At 45.8% G+C, this 14,414-nt stretch overlaps 1 protein-coding gene across 5 annotated transcripts in view; it reads left to right on the top strand.

The window, feature by feature from the left end:
• SNX10 (sorting nexin 10) overlaps window positions 1–14,414 on the top strand; it is a 71,454-nt gene that overhangs the window by 12,648 nt on the left and 44,392 nt on the right. For 4 of the 5 annotated variants that reach the window (XM_082693211.1, XM_082693210.1, XM_082693214.1 and 1 more), the window contains exon 2: window positions 7,008–7,071. The exons of the other annotated variant lie outside the window; for it this stretch is intronic. The gene's annotated coding sequence lies outside the window, so the exon portion shown is untranslated. The remainder of the gene's footprint in view (window positions 1–7,007; window positions 7,072–14,414) is intronic. 5 annotated transcript variants of the gene reach the window in all.

Raw genomic sequence — 14,414 nt, 5'->3', positions numbered from 1 at the left:
AAGGTGTCCACTGCTATCACAGTTTGGGGCTATAAAAAGGGGAGACATTCTTTCAAAGAGCTCTTGGCCATTTGAGGCACACTACAATCAGAGACCAGTGGAAGGACCATACAATCAAGCATTCAGAGCTGGTGTAGCTGAAGTCTGGTGGGGATTCAGTTCCATATTGGTCAGGGGAACACTATGTTCAAGACATACTTAGAAAGATTGTGTTAGAGTAATGGCCTCAAAGATGTCCATGTTCAAATCCCCAGAATACGTGAATATTTCCTTGCATTCAAGGGATGGATGTGATTAAGTTAAGGGTCTTGAGATGTGATTATCCTAGGTTTTCTAGGGGGGGGCCCAGTCTAATCTCATGGGACCTTAAAAGCAGAGAACCATTCCTGGCTGTGGTCAGAGGGAGATGTGCCCACAAAAGAAGGATCAGAGATATGATATGTGGCTGGCTTGGAAGATGAAGAAAGGGGCTGGGAGCCAGGAATGCCAGCAGCCTCTAGAAGTTGGAAAAGGCAAGGGAGCAGTCTCTTCTTTGGAGCCCCCAGCCTTGCATTTGCCTTGATTTTAGCCAAGAGAGATTGGTGTTGGATTTCTGACCTACAGAGCCAAACGGTAATAGATCTGTGTTGTTTTAAGCCACAAAACTGATGACAATTTGTTACAACAGCTCTAGGAAATGATCAGGGAGATAATGGAGAAAGAACCCTGAAGCCTTGCTCTCGTGTGCTTTCTAATTTAGAAGGGAAGTGATGACAAGAATCTAATCAATAGTCATGCCAAGCCAATGTGGAAAGTGGCAGGAAGATTGCAAGGAGCTGTCCACAAAGGAGTCTGGAAAGGCTTGGGGAGGAGATGCTGGCTGGGTTTGTGCCGTGAGAGGCAGTGCAGCTTGCTGGTTGGGAAGAAGGACTCTGGTACTGACTGTGGGCTTAAATCTTGTCTCTCCCTCTTCCTAGTGTGGGGCCTGGAGAAAGACAATCTTTCTGTGCCTCAGTTCTAATCTGTAAAGTGGGGATGCTAATAATAGCTCTTCATAGGGCTGTTGTGCAGAGTCAGTAAGTTAATGTGTATCAAGTGCTTGGGGTAGTTCCTGGCCATCCCAAGGGCGTGGAAATGTTGACTATTGATATTTTGCCCTAATGGATGGGTAAGGCAGAGGCAGTTAGTAATGGTGGAGCATCTGAGGACAGCAAGCTCAGTTGAATGGTGGGAGCAATGATGGGGAGAAGGAGCAGAAAATAAGGCTGTTTAGGAGTACAGAGCCAGATGATGGTGACCTGGGGACCTGGACTGAAGAGCCTCCACCTAGTGCCCCAGAGGATTCAGCAGGAAGGATGACTTGAGTAGAGCAAGGGTGCTGATCACATTTCTTTAAGTGGGGAGGTGGGTTTGGTTTCTGAGCCCTAACTTCAGAGTCATCTTCCCACTTGCCTGTCTTTTCTGTCCCCTCACAATGAGCGGCATGACCTCTAACCAAGATGAGCATCTTCATCCCCCTCAGCACTCCCTCTACCGCCCTGCAGGATTTGGGTGTGGGGTCCCCCACCTAGGATCTCATCAGGGTTCAGGGTCTCTAGAGAACACTGGTATGGATCGTTGGCTTTCCTGTATGGATCCTCACAGTCACCTACTTCTTCAAAGCCAGCTTTCAGCCTCTTCTGTGTCCCCGTAGGTCGAGAAGCAGAAACCTGACCCCTGTGGCCTCAACAGGTCCCTACAGGCTAATGGCTGAGCCCAGGGGTGAGCCTGGGCCTACCCCTGCTGTCTTTCGGAAGTCCAGTTCCTTTTGGCCTTTTGGGGTCTGTGTCCTCTCAACATGTAGAGCTGGTTCTTGAGCAGATGAGCCACCAAAACCTTTCGGAGTTCTTGGAGAGAATGATCCCTAGGAGGAGCGTTGTAAGTAGAAATGGGAATCTGAATTTTCCAGGCCAGCTGCCTGGTTCCTGCTTTTTTGGAAATCCTTCTCCTCAGCTCCAGTTCCTCTTGCTGACTCTGAGATACCCAGGGCCTCCCAGGGAGCTGTCCCTGAAATACGGGGTCCCCAGCATGTCTTTCCTTCCCCACCCCTGAGAACTCTGTGCTCTTGACTCCTCTCCTCCTTCTGCCTCTCCGCTCACTTTTGTTTTGTTCACTCCCTAAAATTTCGATGCTAGAGTGTCCGTCTTTCAAGGCCTCTTCTCTGCTACCTTCTCTGATAAGTGGACTTTTGCAAAGGGACAGGTAGGTGCTAACGAGTGGATTTTTTATGATCATGTGTGGAAATGCCCAGGCCCGCTTGTCCTTGGACAAGTGATCACCTTCATTAGGTCTCTCTTCTTCTCTGAGAAACAGAGACCATATAGCACTTTCTGCACCTCAGAGGATTGTGGGACTAGGATATCACTCATTCATTTATTCATTCACTCATCCGCTGCATAGTTCTTGAGTCCCTATGCAGTGGTTGGTATAAACTAGTGAAAAAGCAGGCACGATACCCGCCCTGCTCTTGTGGAGACGAGTCACAAACAAGAGACAGTAGTATATGTGCTGACAGCTTATGGGTACAGGGCGATGTCCGTGACAAGACCAAGTCGTCATTGTACACGGTGGCGTTCAGGTTAGCCGGACAGAGGCTTTCTGGTAAAGTGGCGGTCTGGGCTCCAGGTCTCCTGGGTTTCTGGGTGGGGGTGGGGACACATCTGTGAGCGCTTTGCTCCTCCTTTCCCTCCATCCCACAGTGGAGGTTCTCTTTTCCTCTGCCAGGGCTTCCAGCTTGTGTCTGGGTGGTGGTTGGACAGGCGCCTGGCGTTTCCCGTCACTGCCTTCTCAGAACCAGGCCAGGAGGAACGGTGAGCACGCAGGTGGGCTCCCTCCTTCCCAGTCCTGTGTGCAGGAGAGGAGGGAGAAACTGGGCTTTTGCAGCAAAGGATGAAAGCTTTGGCCCCTGTTGACTTTATTATATTTACCAGGAGGAATAGCTAGAGATTTAGGACCGTCATGATAAAGCAGTTTGAGCCGCTTAGAGTGATCTGAGGAGACTCAAGATGATAATGGTCGTAAGTAGAGCTGGCTCTGGGCTACTTCATTCAAAGTAGAGGCTACACATAGGCTCGTGCAGGGCCTTAAGAGCTTGGAGCAACTCCTTCCGCAGGTGGTAGCCGACTTGGGAAACAGAACCTTTTTTTTTTTCTTTTTTTACATGGTGCTGCCTCTTGGGGAAGGGCCAAGTGTTTATGTGAAGAAGACCCATGAAGCCCGCATAGGAATCAAGATGTAGAAGTTAACTGGCAAAAGGGGGAAGATGCTAGTTGTGTGTGAGTGTGCATGTGTGTGCGCGCGCGTGTGTGTGTGTGTGTTCACAGAAGAGGCATGAAGGGACATCTTTGTGTGCAACAATTTGGGAATCCTGCAGTTTTCTTTCTCAGTCTTTCCTGTGTGACTAACTAGAAAACCACTTAGCAGATATCTGATCATTTAAAAAATTTTTTTTTGTTGTTGTAGTAAGAATACTTAATATGAGATCTGCCCTCTTAACAATCCCTACCCCCTTTTTTTAAAGTAGGCTCCACAGCCAGCATGGAGCCCAACACGGGACTTGAACTCATAACCCTGAGCTCAAGACCTGAGCTGAGATCAAGAGTTGGACACTTAACTGACTGAGCCACCTGGGCGCCCCTTAACAAGTTTTTAAGTATGCAGTGTGGGATTGCTACTGATGAGTACCGTATTAGACAGTAGCTCTCTAGACTGGTTCTTCTAGAAGATAAGTGATTGCATTAGAACCTGTAACCTGATGTCTTTCCTCCGTGAGGCTGTTGTTTCACTTACCTGCGGTACTTTTCTTGGCTAAGAGGTTGCGTGGCTGGGTTCTCCAGGATTGTTCTGCCAGGCCGGGGAGGCCTGCTATATCCGTGATGCTCTGAAAAGAATATTCAGAAGGAATTCTATACCTATAAAGATTGCATGTTAAAAAAGGGTTAGATTGTGTAGTGCTTTCATGAATTTGGGGCTTTGCCAAGGCCGTATGGCTAATGTCCCCCCCTCCCCCTATCTTTCCTGAGCATTTGTGTAACAAAACCGCCTGCCTGGAGTGTCTCCACCTCCCCTCTCCTCTCAGAGCTCAGTGTTTCACCTGCAGTATAAAAAAGAAAAACACTGCAAAGTTGGAGCTGTCATCAGACTGATAATCAGACCCCAAGTCCTTTAAAAACCTAATTTTTTGACAGATAGCAAATGTATTTTTCTTTTTTTAAAAGTTACTCCTTTTTTGTCTTGTTGGACTAAAATGCTTACTGTGAATATGTTTTAAAAAATACAGTCCTTTCTCAAATACTATCTTTTTTTTTTTTTAATAAGGCTGCATTTTTTTTTTTAAGATTTTATTTATTTATTTGACAGACGGAGATCACAAGTAGGCAGAGAATCAGGCAGAGAGAGAGGAGGAAGCAGACTTCCTGCTGAGCAGAGAACCCAACGCGGGGCTCGATCCCAGGATCCTGGGATCATGACCTGAGCTGAAGATAGAGGCTTTAACCCACTGAGCCACCCAAGCAACCCCCCCCCCCTTTTTAAAGAAGGCTCTATACCTAACGTGAACTTATAACCTTGGGATCAAGAGTTGGATGAAGCTCTACTGATTGAGCCAGCCAGGCACCCCAAATATAGTCCATTCTTGTGAAGGACTCAGTCCTTCTACTGTTTCACATTTTGTTATTATGAGTGGCTATAACATGGGATGGTGCTAGGGCTTGCTTAAAAGATTTTGCCTAGGGTCACCTGGCTTGCTCAGTTGATCCAGCATGTCTCCTGATGTTGGGGTTGTGAGTTCAAACCCTACATTGGGGGTAGAGATTACTTAAAATCTTAAAAAAATTTCCGGGGTGCTTGGCTTGCCCAGTTGGTGGAGCATGTGACTCTTGACCTTGGGGTTGTGAGTTTGGGCTCCATGTTGGGCATCGCGCCTACTTAAAAAAAGACAAATACAGTCCTTGGGATTTTCCTTGTGACAGTGACTTGTGAAGAAGTGCTGAGATTTAATAACTATTTTTTGTTGTGAATATAGTTTCCTTTATTTCCAGTTGCTTTCAGTTTCGTAGCTGAGTGTTAAGAAAATAGCCTGTGAACACCATGTGATTCTGCTTCAAGTGTTTTGAGAAAACAGATATTCAGGGAAGGGACTTAGAAAGCAGATTAAAATAGCAGAAAAAAGAATCAAAACAGCAAGGCGGGGCGGGTGGGGGGAGCTCCTCTCTGGCTCAGACAGTGGAGCATGAGACTCTTGATCTCGGGGTTGTGAGTTCAAGCCACACACTGGGTGTAGAGAATACTTATAAATAAAATATTTAGAAAAAATTGTTTAATTTAAAAAAAAGGAACTGAAACAGAAATAAGCCATATGTAGTGGAAAGAATGAACCAGAATGAATCAGAAACATGATTTATTATTCATGATGTCGAGTCCAGCTCTTGTACTACCCTCTTTCAAATGGGAAGATGGTACTATGTCTCACCACTGGGAGCTTTTGTGTTTGCGGTCTTTTTCCAGCTCTCCCAAGATTGTTATCTTGCCCCTGAGAATGGGTAGGTAGCATTGTGGTGCCTACACATGGATGTCCACTGGGCTGCCAGTCCTTGGTGCAGTGCCCAAGTGGCTGGCTGATTTCTGAGTCCTGTTTTTCTCCATTATTCATGCAATTGGTGCAGATGTGTATGGAGAACCCATTGTATGCCTGGTACTGTGGTAAGAGGTCAGATCCAAAGTAAACAAGCATGGTGAGGAGCTGTGCTGTGCCTGAGCTTCCAGTTTGGTGGGGAGACAGACATGGATTCACTATTGACACAAGTAAGTGTAAAAATATCAATGGGATCAGAACTGTAAAGGAAGGTGATAGTGCAAGGGAAGTGTGACTAGGGGATCTGTCTTTGCTGGAGGGAGTTAGGGAAGCTCCTCTGGGTTAGTGAGATGGGGATCAAGATTGGACGAGTGAGGAGAGATTAACTAAACAGGCCTGAATTCCAGCATTGTCCTTGTACCATTTGGTGATCTTGTGATGACCTTGAGCAAGCGACTTCACCTCCCTAAGCCTTCAGTGTCTTCCTCTATAAAATGGGTGGTTGTGGGAATTCAGTGAGGCGGTGTGCATACCATACTCCGCACAATGCCTGCGCATAGCTGACACTCAGAAACAGGAGCTATTCTTTTTTTTTTTTTTTTTTTTTTTTTTTTTTTTTTTAAAGATTTTTTATTTATTTATTTGACAGAGAGAGATCACAAGTAGATGGAGAGGCAGGCAGAGAGAGAGAGAGGGAAGCAGGCTCCCTGCTGAGCAGAGAGCCCGACGCGGGACTCGATCCCAGGACCCTGAGATCATGACCTGAGCCGAAGGCAGCGGCTTAACCCACTGAGCCACCCAGGTGCCCCGAAACAGGAGCTATTCTGATTACTGCTGGTGTTTTCTGTTCATTTGGAAACTTTGAAAAGATAGTTGTTTAAACCTTTTTTTTTTTTCTTTTATCTGGTTAGCAAGAGCTACTACATACATGAGGATACCTAACTTGGAAAATAAAAGCCTAAAGGGAGATTAATCGATGGTCTTCAATGAGGCCAAGTGTCCTTGGCATCTAAGACATGGGAAAGGCTTAAACAACGCCGTACTTGTGTGAAGTCACGTTCAGGATGAGGCTGCCTTGGAAGCAGTTGTTGTGTACTAGGATTCTAAGACAGTATTTTTAGATCACATCTCCTACATTTCTGTTTCTCATGGCAGTCAGTCATGAGTAGCTAGGCTAATGAGTACTTTCTGTACCAATACTGTATTCTATTTGCCCAGTGATTTTTACTGCTGCATTTTCAGTTTTGCATGGATATTTCTTACAGCTAAAGGGCTGGTGGTCCCTGTGCATCCTTGGAGAAGGGCACGTTTTGCTTTTCTTTCTGTGCTCTGGGACATATACATGCCCATGTATAGGCATACAATCCAGCTTTTTACTGAAAGATTAACAATTTTTTGTATCTTTCATTGTTCTTAGATTTTGAAGAAAAAGGAACAACGGATTCAGCCAGTGGTCACACTTAAGTTTTATTGCACACTTGGTAAGTGCTTTGAGTGCATAACGTTCCTGATTTAATCCTCACCCTATGAAATAGGCACTATTAAGAATCCTATATTCCTCCCTGTGAGAAAATGGAGGACCAGAGAAGTTAGGTCACTTGTCCAAGTACACATAGCCATGAGTGTCATAGATGGAATTTGAACCCAGATGTCAATGGCTCCAAATCTGAGCTCCAAACACTTCCATCCTGCCTTTTGGGCTAGTTATTGAAGATTTTCAAACCCCTGTGTCAGGAGGGTAATATATGTCAGAAGATTAATTAGACTTACACAGTCATGAGAAAGGCTTATGACAAATATCCGTGGCCTCTGAAGAGCATGGGGAAGCTTGTTGAATTTAGATTTATTCACTGAGTCAGTGGAAGTGGATATTGTCGTGATGTTCTTCTGGATTAGTTTCCTGATTGTTATAAACCTTGGTTTTACAGAACGGGGCTTAGGGAGCACTAATGTATATCAACCAAAAATTAAAGATGCTTATGAGTATTAGGAATTTCTACTTAAAATAACATTTTTCCTTTTTCCGCATTCTTTCCTATCTGTATCACAATTCCTATGTTAATAGCTTTAGTATCTTCTGGTCAACTATTGTTTGTTGCCTTAAAGCTCTTTGAGAACTGCTTCCTGTCCACTTGGAAGCAAGGGAAGGATGAATTGGAGATAATGTACCCAGAAATGGGTGTAGGCAGTATGGGTGGAGTTGGAAAGGCTATCCCGGAGACCTTTGGCCGCTGCAGCTGCTGGCTGTCAGCGCCTGATACCAGCGCTGACTTCCATGGAGCCTGTCTGGGCCCAGCCGAACTGGCTTCCAAACCTGGTTGCAGGTGCTCATGGTTCCTGTTTTATTTTTATGCTAATGTGAATCCTGTCTCAAAAATTTAAGCATTGTTTTTGATGGGTCAGAACTGGATACAAATACAGCCTGATGTGTCCGCTAAGGGAGGGAGAAATATCAAACAGTGCTGGGGCTGGGGGTTGGGGGGCATGGGGGGCGGAGAGGAAGTGGAGTGGTCTCTTCCCCAGGCTTTGTTTCCTTTCCTAGTATTGGTTTTTCCTGACTCTGCAGAGAAGGAATAAAGATGCCTGGGGGCTCCAGGTTATTTTACATATTTGTATATTCTCTGTGCATTTAACACATCTGTTTTATCTGTGTTTTCAAATCACAAAAGTAATGTATGTTAAAAAATAAGAGTTGTTGATGACCCAGGAGTGTATAAAGTAGAAAAAAGAATTGCTCAGTTGGATTCACTTTGGCACACATGCTCTGGAATGCTTTTCAGTGCATGAAATGTACCCGCATGTATATTGTTAAAGAACAAAAATTCAACCGATCAGCATCCCAACTAGCAAGTAGAGAGATGCTCTTGGGAGCTGTACAAAGTGGAAGGTTTTTATAGGAAGAAGGATGGGGTAGGGAAGTTATTAGCAAAAAAAAAATCTTCAGGCAAGGTCATTTTCCCTTGGGAAGAGTAGGGGTATGACCAGCAGATTACCTCACTGTCCTTTGGGTGGGGGAGCATGGGGGAGTGGGATGAAGAGGGTCCATGTGACAGATTATTGTATTGGTACTGAACAGATAATTTCTGACTGACCTGTGAAGACTACATTTCTGGGGGAGCTTTAAACTGCATTTAGGTTAGGTATAAAGCCCCGGTTTGCTGGCATGGTCTGGCATATGTGACTCCATTTTGGGCCTTTCATTTTCTTTGTGACAATGGACACACCCCAGCAATGGAATCACCACATGTTCTGCAAGTCGCCGTTCCCACTTTGTGCGTCACGGAGAGCACTGACAGATTCCGCTTTCCCTTTTTTGAACAACTGCAAGGTATTCCACGAATGTGTCTTACTTTAATCATTCCCTTACTAGCGGGCGTTTGGGTTTTCTCGGTGTCTCTAGTTCTAAACATGGTCCCAGGTGAGCAGCCTCACAGGGGTGCTCGTCTTTCTTTGGGATCCCTTCTTAGAAGTGGGAATGCTGGGTTGGAGGAGGTGTTGATGAGGGAGCAGGAGGCTGGCTGAGGACAAAGCAAAAGCTGGCACCTTGCACCCCCCTCTCCACCCGCTCCCCTCAATAATATGTGTCACATTCCTCAGGCACCCCTGGCTGTCCTAAAATAAAAACAAATAGTTAATTTGCAGAGATCACAGTCCTGCAAGACAGGAGTCTCCTTTGGTTTACCAATGTCCTAGAGATTTACAACAAAGAAGCTATCTAATAATAGCACAATTTCCAGAGGCAAATAACTCAGTTGCTCAAGCCCTAAATAAATTTAAATTTCTTCTAAACCCAAATCTCACTAACAAGGACACTTGATAGGAGAAATATGAAACTTTATCTCTAGAGCTAGCTCCAAGATAGTGTCGAGAATCATTCCCAAGCATATGGCCCACTGATATACATCTAAAGGGTCTCACAAGAAGATTTTTACTACTAGTAATGAATAACCTTTCTCCCAACAATAGCTAGCCCCTCAAGGTCCTGGAGACCTTGCTTCCAAAATTCCTTAGAGACTAACATCACCCCCTTTACCTCACCTTCCCCCAACCGCAGGGTACATAACCTGCCATCCCTCACAACCTGGCGCAGCATCTCTGTTTGCCCAAGGGTCCTGTCCCCGTGCTCTAATAAACCACCTTTTTGCACCAAAGACGTCTTAAGAATTCTTTCTTAGCCGTTGCCTCCGAACCTCACCCCACCAAACCTCACCTAGGTTTAAGAACTTCATCAGTGTGAGCATGAGGCTTTGGAGTCAGTAAGCCTGTATTCAGGTCAGAGCACTGCTCCAACTCACAGAGTCATGTCTTATGTGCCCATGGGGCAGGCGGAGCAGTGCCAGCCTGGAGCCACGGGACAGAGCTAGTTCATGGACATGATGATTCTCCCAGCTAGCTTACTCTTTTCAAATGTGTGAAGGTAACAATTTAGCCCTGTTGAAATCTTGACTTTTGTTTCAGTCCAGATGTATTCCCGGAGAACTTGAGTCTGTCAAGTCTGCTTCTAGAACAAAGGCAGTTTGGGTTTTCTTTCCCACTCCCCAACCACCTGCATCTGTTTGCCCTTCTAGTAATTTTGTTAATCTTTGGACTTGAAATAGCTGACAAGATCACAAGATCAGCGTTGACTAAAAAACAATCCCTCTGGCTTTAATTTGGTCAGTTTTGTGAGGCCTTGCCCCTGAGTCCTTTCCTAGCCAGACTCCCCAGGCCAAGACTCCTTTCTAGTTGGACCTGAGCCCCATGAGGTCACGGATCCAACAGTGACAGCTGGCTCAGGTTTCTGGAGCAGGACATGAACCACGTACTGGGAGTGAGCAAGGCCAGCTGACCGCTGGGCACCCTAGTAACTATGCTGTCCTCTACCTCTCTGTGTTCAGCCACAGCTTATGTTAAGGGGCTGAACAAATCACTTCGCTTTCTTGTAATTTACTATGTTTTAACATGGGGCTCTGACAAGGCTTAGGGCAGGGGTTATTTCTGTCTGACGCATTGCTCACGTCACTCTGCCTCTGCTTTATCTCCCATCTTCTCCCTGCTTGACACCCCCATGGCAGAGGGCACTGGGTGATCTGATCCTGCCCCTTTCCCATGGAGCCAAACAAGCCCTTTTGAATACTTACTTTCAGAGGTCAGAGAACATTTCTTTGGGATCTTTCACTTAGTCCTGAGGTCCCTCCCCTTGACCATGAGGAATGACTGTGTTGGTCTCCTACAATTTGGGAGGCCTTGAGACTGAAGTGATTACTGTTTAACCTTCTAGATTCCCATGAAGAAAGGAACTAGAGTAGCACTTACAGATTCCCCCAGATGATCTTTCCCAATGATTGATGAGAATAAGAATCTGAACCAGAATGACCTAAGGGTTTCTTTAGATGGCTTGCCAGTCCTGTCCTCCTTTACTTTCTGAAGCCATGTTAGAGCGAAAGGTTTGTTTGGGGATCTCCCTTTTAATTAGTTTCTACAAAAGTTTTCCTAAGAAAAATTTAGATCTCACTGATTTGTGTGTAACTTCACAGTACGGAGGCATAAAGATGGCAATTTATTGGCTCACATTTGATGTACTGTGAAAAAAAATTTGAGATTTTTGAGTGGCTCAATCAGTTCAACGTCCGACTCTTCATTTTGGCTCAGATCAGGATCTCAGGGTCGTGACACTGAGCCCCGTGTCTCATTTGTGGTGAACATGGAGCCTGCTTAAGATTCTCTCTCTCCCTCTGTCTCTGCCCCTTCCCACACATGCTCACTTGCTCTCTCTCTCTCTCTCCAAAAAAAAAAAAATAGAGATTTTAAGAATATGTGTAATCTTTTCAAACTAATACTGCATTGAAGTTAAGTGCCAGTAGGTTGGGGTGCTGACACTCAACTCCATGGACAGTACGGCAGGTTGTACCAGCAAGTTCATGGTAAGACATTGAACACATTAGCTATTTCTGTACCTTTTAGCTCTTCCACCTTCAGATTTAGGAGAACTAAATACGCTGGTTAAGAAAACAGAATGAACATGTGCCTCTGACTGTTCACTGCCTTGTGAAAGACGGAGGCACTTTACATGTCAAACAAGGCAGCTGGTGGCCCTGGACCAGCTAACAGGAAGCTGCGTGTCTGACCCCATCTTTCCTCTGGGGCCTTACTGTCTACCATCCCCTCGGTCCCAGCCACAGTGAACCACTTCCTGTTCCCACCTTTGGGCCTTGCGGTCTGTAATCACACGTTCCCTCCTCTTGGAGTCACCCTCTGCCATCTTAACCTCCAGCATGAAGGCGGTGGGACAGAAGGTTGAAGGGATGACCCACACAGACGCTGGAGCCACACTGTCTGGGCTCAGATCCCAATTCTGTCACTTCGTAGCTTTATGACCCTTGCCAAATTACTTGTGAATTTCTTGGTATCCCTGTTTTCTTGATTGTAAAGTGGGGAATCACATTCTTGCTTACCTCATAGGATTTTTTTTTTAATTTAATTTATTTATTAGAGAGAGAGAGAGAACACATGGGAGCCAGGGGAGGGGCAGAGGGAGAGGGAGAAGCAAGCTCCCCGATGAGCAGGGAGCCCCAGGTGACCCAGCGCTCGATCTCGGGACTCCCAAATCATGATTAGAGCTGAAGACAGATGCTTAATTGACTGAGCTGCCCAGGTGCCCCTCATAGGATTTCTTTGAGGATCTATGCAAAGTTCGTAGAATGGTGACTCTGTCAGAAGCACTCTGTGTGTTGGCTATTATTATGATCATCTTTAGAGGTCCAGCCTATTCTGTAAACCTGTGACCATGACCCATAATGGGATTTGGGACCTACAGACCTAGGTTTGAATCTGAACCCTGCCATATATGAGTTGGGTGACCTTAGATGGTTATTTAACTCCTTCGAATGTCATTTTCCCCATCAGAAGCCCAGTATATCATCTAGTTGCTGGGTGAGTCTCATGTGAACTGTGTGTGAAGTGCCTGGTTTAGGACTCGAGGACTGGAAGACACATAAGGAGGGTTAGTCCCCACCCTGCCTCACGCCACCTAGCCCCGCCTCACCCTGCCCCACCGCCCCCAATACTGTTCATCTCCTAATGCCCTGTACTTGCTTGGTCGCATCTCCCTCATTAAACTATATATTTCTTAGTTTTCTTGTACATAATATGCCTTTATTCTTTTATTTATTCAGTGATTTTCTTACTCATTGGTTCACTCAGTCAATTTGTTCGTTCATGCCTGTTCCTTCTCTTTTGTTTATTCAAAAGTCTACTAAGTGTGTTGGGCCCTGGGAATCTATGTTATTCCAGCTCGAGTTCAGGAGAGAAATGACAAGATCCTGAACTAGTCCAGTGCCAGTGGAGGCCCACAGAAGGGAGTGGACTCAGAAGACATTTAGAGAGAGGCTTGGTGGGGCTTCCTGACCAATTGGATTTGGAAAGTAAGGGCAAGGAAGGAATCAAAGACAGTTTCTGGGATTTCCATCTGAGGCACTTTGTGGATATTGACACAATTAATTATTAAAATGGGCAATACATGAGGTGGGGGAATTGGCAAGGCCACAGACGTGCACAGGGAAAAGATGTCATGTTACAGTTGGCCTGGATTGGACACAGTAAGTGAGAGCTGCTGACAGGAGGTCTCGATGGAAACGTTGCCTAGGAGGTGACCAGGCTGTCCTCAAAGACAGTTCTGACTCTGGACTTCTTTGCATGTAATATGAGAGCGGTAGCCAAAACAGAATGAATGCAGAGTGGAAGAGAAGAGGGCTGCCAGTGGCCCTTTTGGGAGAATTGTCCTAATTCAATTAGGACAATTGAAGGGGAAGTGGAAGGGGACAGTGAGTCTGTGGCTTCTGCTGAGAAGCTATGTGCTGTGTCTCACTAGAGAACTACTCGTTCCCTTGCCAGGAACATACTATCCACTGTGTACCTAAGGCCAGCCCTGGGGGTGTCAGTGCAGAAGAAGGGAGAAAAAGACCCATTCCCCCATCGTGAGCCTCACTATGGAGTGCACTTCCCCAAGACTGCCTTTTCCCTGGCTCTCTCTTGCCTTTCAGGTTCCAGTTCAAGTGTCACTTGCTCAGAGATGCCTTCCTTGATCACCCGAACGTGAAGTAGTCCCCACCAAGTACCTGTAGTCACTCTCGATTACATCATCCTGTTGTTTTTTTCATTATGCTTGCTTATTACCTTGTCCATTTATTTGCTTTATTTGTTTCCTGTCTCTTCCCACTATGATGTCAGTGAAACTGGGGACCTAGTGTCTAGTTCGGTGCCCCATCTTTGATGTCTGTGGCAGGGCCTGGTCCTTAATAGGTTGAATGGATTAACCAGGGTTGCCCATCTACACTGGGATGAGAGGAAGCTGAGCTTGTTTGTTGGGGAAGGAAGCAGTCAGAGTTAGTAAGGGTGAGGGACAGTTGAACCAATGTCTCGAAGGAAGTAGAAGAACTAAGATCATGAAGACGGGAGAGTGTGATCCTTTTCTGTGAGACTGAGGGAAGTGAGTGAATATGTAGGTAGAGTTCAAGGGGACAGAGAACCAAGATGAAGAGTGTAAATCTGGTGGTCTTACTGTTTTTTTTTTTTTTTAATAAGATTTTATTTATTTATTTGACAGAGAGATCACAAGTAGGCAGAGAGAGAGAGAGAGGGAAGCAGGCTCTCCGCTGAGCAGAGAGCCCGATGCGGGGCTCGATCCCAGAACCCTGGGATCATGACCTGAGCCGAAGGCAGAGGCTTTAACCCACTGAGCCACCCAGGCGCCCCGATCTTACTGTTTTGATGAGGTAGGAAATAAGAGTTATCAGATGACAGAGCGGTAGCAGACCAGGAGGAGTTGATGGGTGGCAGGAGGTGA

This window comes from Mustela nivalis (genome assembly GCF_964662115.1).
Source record: "Mustela nivalis genome assembly, chromosome: 12".
Lineage (NCBI taxonomy): Eukaryota > Metazoa > Chordata > Mammalia > Carnivora > Mustelidae > Mustela > Mustela nivalis.
The sequence above is the reverse complement of the archived record's forward strand: the minus strand, read 5'-3'. Positions and strand labels throughout refer to the sequence as shown.